General features: G+C 37.4%; 1 protein-coding gene across 5 annotated transcripts in view; it reads right to left on the bottom strand.

Annotated features, from left to right (window-relative positions):
- The window catches only part of LOC106462609 (uncharacterized HIT-like protein Synpcc7942_1390), a 43,764-nt gene that overhangs the window by 23,542 nt on the left and 11,741 nt on the right, over window positions 1-8,481 (bottom strand). Inside the window, exon 1 of one of the 5 annotated variants that reach the window (XM_022389926.1) lies at window positions 1,219-3,302. The exons of the other annotated variants lie outside the window; for them this stretch is intronic. The gene's annotated coding sequence lies outside the window, so the exon portion shown is untranslated. Of the gene's footprint in view, window positions 1-1,218; window positions 3,303-8,481 lie in introns of those variants that run through there. 5 annotated transcript variants of the gene reach the window in all.

An 8,481-nucleotide genomic window follows, 5' to 3' on the forward strand; every position in this document is an offset into this window, starting at 1 on the left:
GATGAGGATCATAACTTCAATAAGTCAACTACAATCCAAAACATAGCCACTGGGTACCGACATCCATGTGGGGGTAGGAAACAGGATCATACCAGAAGCAAATCAACTACAATCCAAAACCCAGCAATCTGGCAGAGGTAGAAAAGAGCATTGTACCGTCTGCACCTCATGTTCAAGAGACCAGAGGGAATCTAGAACCCCTGACTCATGAATATGAGACACTGATAGATCCATCTGGGAACCCAACATCCGGTATCAAAAATATGTCTACATAATGTAAGCCTGCAACCTCAAAAGGGAAACTGATCAGAACCACCCTAAGCGCAGTAACATCCTCGGAAAAAAAACAAACAATTAGGGATAGCAGAAGGGAAAGAAATATAATAATCCTCAATTACCTCCACCATGACCCAAAACACTGTGGGAGTAGAAATCAGGGAGGAATATAGACATCTGTAATACATATGTGAGGACTTATATGGATTGGTTCTCCTTTAAGTCCAAAACCTGGCCAATGAGAACCGACATCCATGTGGGGGTGGGATGAGGGATCCCAATCCAATGAGTGAACTGCAATTTTAATGTCTCACTCCCTTTTGTGTTTATGTTTCATATTGGAGGATATCATGTCATCTACACCAGCTGAACACCAACACCCTACTCTCAACTGAATGTTTTTTTTATCATTTCTCTATTGTGTTTGTATTTTATTAACTCATTCAGGAGGATGCCTTCATGGTCCACCACCCCCAGTGGCTGGAACTAGAAAGTGGTAAGGACTCCCAAACTCCTCTAGGAGAAAAGGGGAGTGAAACGCGGTGGAGAGTCAAGGGAATGTCAAAACCCGAGACAGTGCAATGGGTGACGATACTGATTTATTCAGTACAAGACATACTAAGGATGGGCAGCTATCCCTTCTGCTTTACCCATATAGTCCATGGGTAGTGCAGTCCAGAACAGGCATATTTATGAAGCAAATCTATCATGATGATAACAATCAAGTGATCTTGTGAAACACCCCATCTCTACAGTGTGCGTTGCATGGGTATGGAATATAGTATGCAAGTCAATACAGCTGAACAGTGTGGAGTTGAAAGGTTAAAGAATACCTGGTCAGACACCACCCACCAGAGTGTGGGATCCAAACAATGAATAATTACAATAAAAAAGGAAATAAGGCCCCTGAAAACAAATAAATAATAATAAAAGAGAACTTACCCAGTCAAATTCTTACTGAAGTCTGAAGAATGGAGACAGGTGGAAGACGATGGTTCAAATAGGAAGAAACTGTGATCCAATATGCATAATGAGAGATGGACATTTTAGTAGTAGTCCACATGCCCAATTGAAGAATTTTTTCCAGTGGATGATGAAGATGAAATGCCAGTAAAAGGTAAAGCATCGAATTTGATGAGAAGACACATGGAACAAAGTACAAGAGGAAGACAATAAAGAGAAATAAGCCAATTTAATTCAAAAACCAAACCCAATTGGTGAGGGTGGAAGGAAAAAGATCATGAACAAAGGAAGGTTGCCAAGGAATGAAGAGGTATGAACAGTTACCACGGAAGGAAACCATGCAAGTGAGATAACAGTAAAGAGCATGTACAGGACATAAAAGTTTATCCGGATTAGGCCTACGATAAAAGTGGAAAATGGAAGGAAGGGATATCAGCGAAAAGAAGGAGTTACCCTTCTTAGCTGACAAAGGTTTGTGGAGGAACGAATGATCTGGATAAAGGAGAATATATTAAGGATGGTAAAGAGTACATGAAACATCGATGGCAAACAAATCAGACCTACAATGTCCACAGGCAAAAAAAGAGAAGGAAATAGGTTTTAAGGGAAAGATGAAACAAGGAGCACATGGAAAGTGGTTCGAATGGAGTTAATGTGAAGCAGTGAAGGACCACATTAACACCCCAATCTGGAAGGGTAGACCACCACAGTAAACAACGAATCTGGAAGGAACACAACAACAGGAAAGGGAAAATTGAAAGGTGTGGGACAAAGCTTCCCAATAACCCAAAATCAAGGAGACAAAAGACCCCTGATTGAAAAGCCAACTAAGAAATTATACAATATGAGAAACAGTGGGTCATACAGCAGAAAACCCGTGTCCCATAAAACAACCCTGGGAAACATTCCATTTCATTGATAAACTTCCATAGAGGAAGGGTGAATAGAACAAGCTAGAAAGGAAGCTACTCATTGAGAGAAGCCAGATCTCCTTGCCAAGGACTGGATAAAAACCAGGCATGAAGACAGAAGACATGAAGGGCTAGATGAAGCACCTGTGACCAAGATTGATGAAGAAGGGAGGGAGGCAGAGGAAGACGTAATGGAGAGGTAAGTTGGAGCTGGAGAAGCCACAGAAACCACGGCTGAGCCGCCAGTAAGGAGCAATCAGAAGGACTTGACACAGAGTGGTATAAATGATAGATATCATCTGGTGAAGAAGACATATTGAAGGATAAACATACAGGTATTTGTTGGACCAATCCTGGTTGAATGCATTGACAGCCAGAGCAAGAGGAGCCAGAGACCAAAACAAAGGTACTTTGTGGTTGAGGGACATGGCAAATGCATCTATGTGAGGAATATCATACTGAAGGCAAAGCCACTGGAAAACAAGAGGACTGAGAGACAACTCCATTGGATAGATATTGTCTGGATGGAAAAGCTGATCCAAAACAAGATTGAAAGCACCCATAACATGACATGCAATGATAGAAATATTGTGCATGTGGGCCCCAAAAAAGAAGATTGAATGTATGAAAACAGAGGGATCGAGAATGGGTGCCACCTTGGTGATTGAGATATGCAAACACTGAAGAATTGTCAGAATGGATCATTACCAGACAATGTCTGGTAATATGAAGAAAATTAAACAAAGCCTGATGTACAGCAAGAAGCTCCTGGGTATTGATATGATAAGACCTCTTGGTCACAGACAAATACCCCAATGCTTCTTGACGATCGACCCACAACCCCCATCCCTAAAGAGATTCTTCTGTGGAAATCTGTACGAGGAGGAGGAAGCAGGACACTTTTCAATGTGCGAGTCTTGTCAACCACCATTGCAGATCATCGACATGGGTAGAAAGAAGGATAATAATAGCCTGTAAAAGATTGCGTGCAAGATTCCACCGGTCGTGAAGAGCCTACATAGGAGCACAATCAAAGGGGTTAAGGGCTGCCATGGAAGACCATATCCTCAAAAGCAATAGAACCTTGCAAGCTGTAAGAGCATGGATAACTGAAAGCTCCACAGAACAAAGTCAAAAGGAGAAGGTTGGGTTTGACTGAGATGGGTGTTGAAAAAAACACCTAAATGAACAAGATATTGGGTAAGTTCAAGGAATGACTTGTCCAAATTGATTAATCGGCCCATTCAAGCTGCCTCCAGGAGCAGCTGATGAGTGTGACAGTGTACTCCTGTTTGGAACAAGCTAACAGTAGCCAGTCATCTATATAATGATGAAAGTACCATTTAAGAGCATATAGGTGACGAGCAAATTCTGTGACCACCCAACAAAAACATACAGTGCCGAAGCAAGCTCAAATGGCAGTGCGCAAAATTGATAAACCACCCCGTGATAAACAAACCAAAGATATGGTTGCAACAGATGAGAGATCGGAATATGCAAGTAAGCATTTGCAACATCCATCTTGGTTATCCTCAAACCCCCAAAAAAAACAATTCCATGGTAAAACGGGGTAGACAGAGAAATTGATTGAGGTGGAAAAAATCTATTACAGGCCACCAGTCCCTGGTCTTCTTGGGGACAACAAACAGCATGGAATAAAAGCCCACGGAAAGATGGTGAACAGGTTTGGTGGCCTGTTAGAACAAAAGATCGTTTACTGACTCTGACAGATACTGACAGGCGATAGGATTCCAACGCATTGGGAAGGAAATTGGTACTTGAGACAAAGAATGGAGGGAAAGAAATTGGAGGACAAGTCGCTCTGATAAAACCAAAGAACCCACTGATTTGTGGTGCAAATCACCAAAGGGGAAAAAATTGCACAATCAAGCTTCTACCAGATAGGGAACCCTTTGGGTGGTCACCGATACTGTTGGCATCATGTCCATCGACATAAAAAAAAAAGTGACGAGATGAGAAAATGGAGGGAGGAACAGGTAAGGGTTTAGAAATGTTGGGACAGGAAACCAGAATAGAAGCCGGTCGTGTTTTCGACTGTGACAAACAAGCTACCAAAGAGGAAAGGGTAGAGTGTTCATGCACAGACTCCAAACGTGATTCCAAAGTTTCAGCTAGCTGGTTGAAAACATACTGCCTAAGAAAAGGGGCTACACGTAAATCCCTGAGATAATTGGGTGGCAAACGAACCTGGTACAAGGTCGCATCATGACCTAGAAGATCCCAACAACAGAGAAATCACATGTGTAAAGCAAGAGCTGAAGAAGACAAACAAGCCAATGTAGAGGTTATAAGGGAGAAGCTGTCCCTCAAAAAATCCTCAGGATCACAGTAGACTGCCTCAAAAGGAGAAGGATAATAGATAAATACCATAAAAGGGAAGCGAGGATAAGAAAAAGGCAGGAAAACTGGAAAAAGAGTCAAACCTACAGGAAAATCTGGGATTCGCCCCCCCCCCCACCACACACACAGGTAAAATAGACCCCAACTGCTGAGAGCCAAGAAACAGATAGTCAGCCTGATGGTAAGCCAATGGAAACTGATCTGTAGCCCATGGAGGACAAGGCATGCTAGAACTTCAGCTAATTGCTCAGCATGAACCCTAATATTTGGGCAGGGAAGAGAAACCAAATATGGAGAGTAAGATCTATCATGCAAAAAAGAAGGATGGAGATCACAGAAAATCGGGTAAATGGATAAAACATCATCTACCTGAGAAATCATGTCCAAAAATGCCGTATTAGGCCTGGCAGATCCTGCATGTTGGGCATAATAAGACATGGCAAATTCTGGTGGTGGAAAAAGGTGATCAAGATCTTCACACATTCGGTATATTCAGGAGGAAGTGGGGCAAGTTTAAGAGAAGGTAGTTGACCCATATAGCAATCAATCTCTCAGAGGTATGATACCTGAAGTGGTAAAATGCACCTCAGAATTCACTCCAAAAGATTACTTAAATGTTGAAGAAATGGATGTGAGAGAAAAAGAAAAAATTAATGACTGGGAAAAAAAAAAGCAAAATAAAACCTGCCTTCAATAGAACTAAATAAATAATAAGGAAGTAATCCCACCTTGGATTTAAACTAGTAAATTTATGAGAGCAAAGCATATAAAAATCACCAAAGCAAAAAACATCTGAACATGAACATTGTCAAATGAGAAGTGATAGTTTTTTGTCAGTGGAATAGAGGGAGTCACATGCATCATTAGAGTATGTCTAACTCCTATTGGTGAAGGATTGACACATGATGATTTGCATGGAAGACACACTGGAATCAGCTAATTCCAATGAAGAGGAGATAGAAGGCTTGTAGAATGTGTAAAATTTTTTTGGCATATTGAAGACAGCAGTAATAGCTTTTTATGTGAGAGGAGGTAATATACTTTATTGGAAGTTGTGTTACTACAAAATTCCTTTGTTTAATTGGTAATTATTTAATGGCAAATAACCTTTAATTATAGTATTAAAGCAAAGTAATAATTCCGGGTTATCATAAATTAGGTCAGATGTTTAGCATAGAATTAGAACCCATTTACTAGCAAGAAGATAAATTCTCTCTCAATACAAGTCACTAATTTGGCCTCACTTGGAATACCAAATAAAGTTTGATCTTCTTATCTAAAAAAGGATATTGACTTACAGAGGAGGGTAATTACTAGCTAAATATTATTCTAAGAATGGAAGAGTTATCTTACAGAGGAGGGTAATTACTAGCTAAATATTATTTTATTCTAAGAATGGAAGAGTTATCTTACAGAGGAGGGTAATTACTAGCTAAATATTATTTTATTCTAAGAATGGAAGAGTTATCTTACAGAGGAAGTTTAAGATCTCTTAACATTTCTGTGGAATTAATAGGATAATATACTCAGAGTTCTCTGTCTTGAATTCTGAAAACAACAGGATGAGAGAACACAAATTTAAGATGTTGTAAAAACAGACCAAGCTCCACTTAAGACAGTTTTATATTTCTAACGAGTTAATTAGCTTATGGAATAAGTTGCTCTCAACAGTAGTAACTGACATTCTACAAGAGTAAGAGAGGAAATGATGATTTTACTGAAAAAATTAAGATTGTGTATAATTTTTACATTGTATTTGTGTGCATGGAAAGCTTTGAAAAACAAAATGGTTCCTTGCTGTGCATATATTAACAAAAGTGAAACTAATAAGCTAATGCAATGTTTTCCTGAATCCTTCTCTTTCCTTTCTTTTTAAAATGGGAATCACAATGTGTATTTTTCAATCATCAGGAATTTTCCTAGTTTAAAAGACTGATGGAAAACACTAGATAAATCATGCATTACTTTCTTGCAAAACTTCTTTACAGTTTCAGAAACTTTATTGTAGTGAAGTTTCTAAAGCTTATTTTCTAAAACATCTACTCTAATTTACATACTATTTGAGAGAACTCCCTTCTCTTCCTTTAAAGGAATTGGTCTGTTTTGGAATCTCTTAAACATAATCAATAAAAACACTAACAAAAAACAGTGCAGCAATTTCATCAAATTCTCTTTTTCTATATGTATAATACAGTTTTCTTTCTATCTTCTATCCCAATATATTGTCCTGGCCCCTATTTTTGCAGTTAAGGTAAGCCTAAAAAAAACCCTTAAGTTAAATTTGATGGAGAAATCTTGCATTTCAATCAAAATTTTGATACAGCTCATTGTAATAAACATGTTATTTTATTATTGATGATTTAAAAAAATTAATTCAAACCACAATAAACTAGATGACCTTTAGTCAATACAAATATACCAAGTGAAAAATTAAATTTGCTGTAATTACCAACAGTTTAGAAGATTATTTAGCAACTACATCTCAGTATCTCTGGTCACCTTAAGATGTCAATAGGATATTTATGTCTATCTTGATGGTGTAAAGACAAGTAACTGGTGATTTCAATGTCATAGACAGAGCAGGAAATAATTTATTCTGTATTTGGGCAGGTTCAACACATGGTTTAGAAAGCTTTTAAATCCATCTTGTTCTAGCTGCTTTTGTTCCCAAGTTATTCTCTGGAAGATATTACCCATTCTGCCCACTGTTTGTGTTGCTGTAATGCTGAACATTGTGAAAGAATGTCAACAATAATGTCCTTAATGGTAGTAGTTCAGGTGGTATTTCAAGGATATGGCCTTCACTATGCTAAATGAGAATCACTAGTCACATCATAAGGGCTAATTGCACTGGGTAAATATAACATTTTGAGTAAGTACAAAACAGTGGATTTAAACATTTGGAACAAGATATCAAGGAGTGAGTAGTACGAAGATCAAGTAAAAGTAATGCTCCCATGTTTAATAACAGCAAGTACACATACTTTGTGATCTAATATTATTAATTTTGTGCATTATTTTGTGACCACTCTCCATCTTTCTCAGACTCACAGGTTCAATATTATTCCATAATAAATATCCTAATGTAATCTCTTATCATTCTGCAGACCTATCCCATCATTCTATAGTTAAATCAGTTTGATCCAAGTATACTATACAAACTTAGAAATGCTAATTGAGTATTTTCTGAAAGTTGTTACACTTTTTGTGGTTTTCAGAAAATTTATATGCGAAACAAATTATAAAACATAAAATTATTTGCATACTTTATTACACTGCTTTATGGAAATGTTGATAATTGAAGTATAAAAATTTGTCAGTTTCTTATCAATTATCTCCAACACCTACTGTCTAATCCCTTTTAATTGGTTATTATGGTTGGCAAAACAATTACAAGTCAATCAAAAAGAAATTGTACATAAAGTAAAATTATATGGAAACTTTCTTACATCTTGGGGTCATTTTTGAGTTGTAAAATTTTTTTTATATTGTACATAAGTTTGAAGTTTCAGGCTTGAAGTCAGGATGAATGTAATTTGAAATTCTTCAGAATTTTATGCCATTTCATACTGTCATGATATAAAAGACTGTTTGGTTTGGATATTAGTGATTGAATATTTTACTATTTTTGAGTTTTGTTATAATAAGAGTTAAAAGCAAATGCTTGTAGAAGGTTTTGTTAATAACTAATTGGTGTCAAGAATATAGAAAGTTGCCAGATGATTATGTAATAAAGATATAAATAGCATGAAATGAGTGGGAAGCAGTAGACAGACAACAATAGACAGATAATAGCAAAAAAGAATATAGTTGTGTGAAATTAAGCACTGCAAAGGTGATAGGCCTAACGTTTAATATGTTAGAGTGAAAGTAACAGTATAAAAAAGATAATTTTATTCCATTAAAGCATGGTTCTAAAGTAATAGAATCAGCCTGGGTACACTTTGACAAAAGGAACAGAGGATCTTCA

Source organism: Limulus polyphemus, unplaced genomic scaffold (assembly GCF_000517525.1).
Source record: "Limulus polyphemus unplaced genomic scaffold, Limulus_polyphemus-2.1.2 Scaffold1206, whole genome shotgun sequence".
NCBI lineage: Eukaryota > Metazoa > Arthropoda > Merostomata > Xiphosura > Limulidae > Limulus > Limulus polyphemus.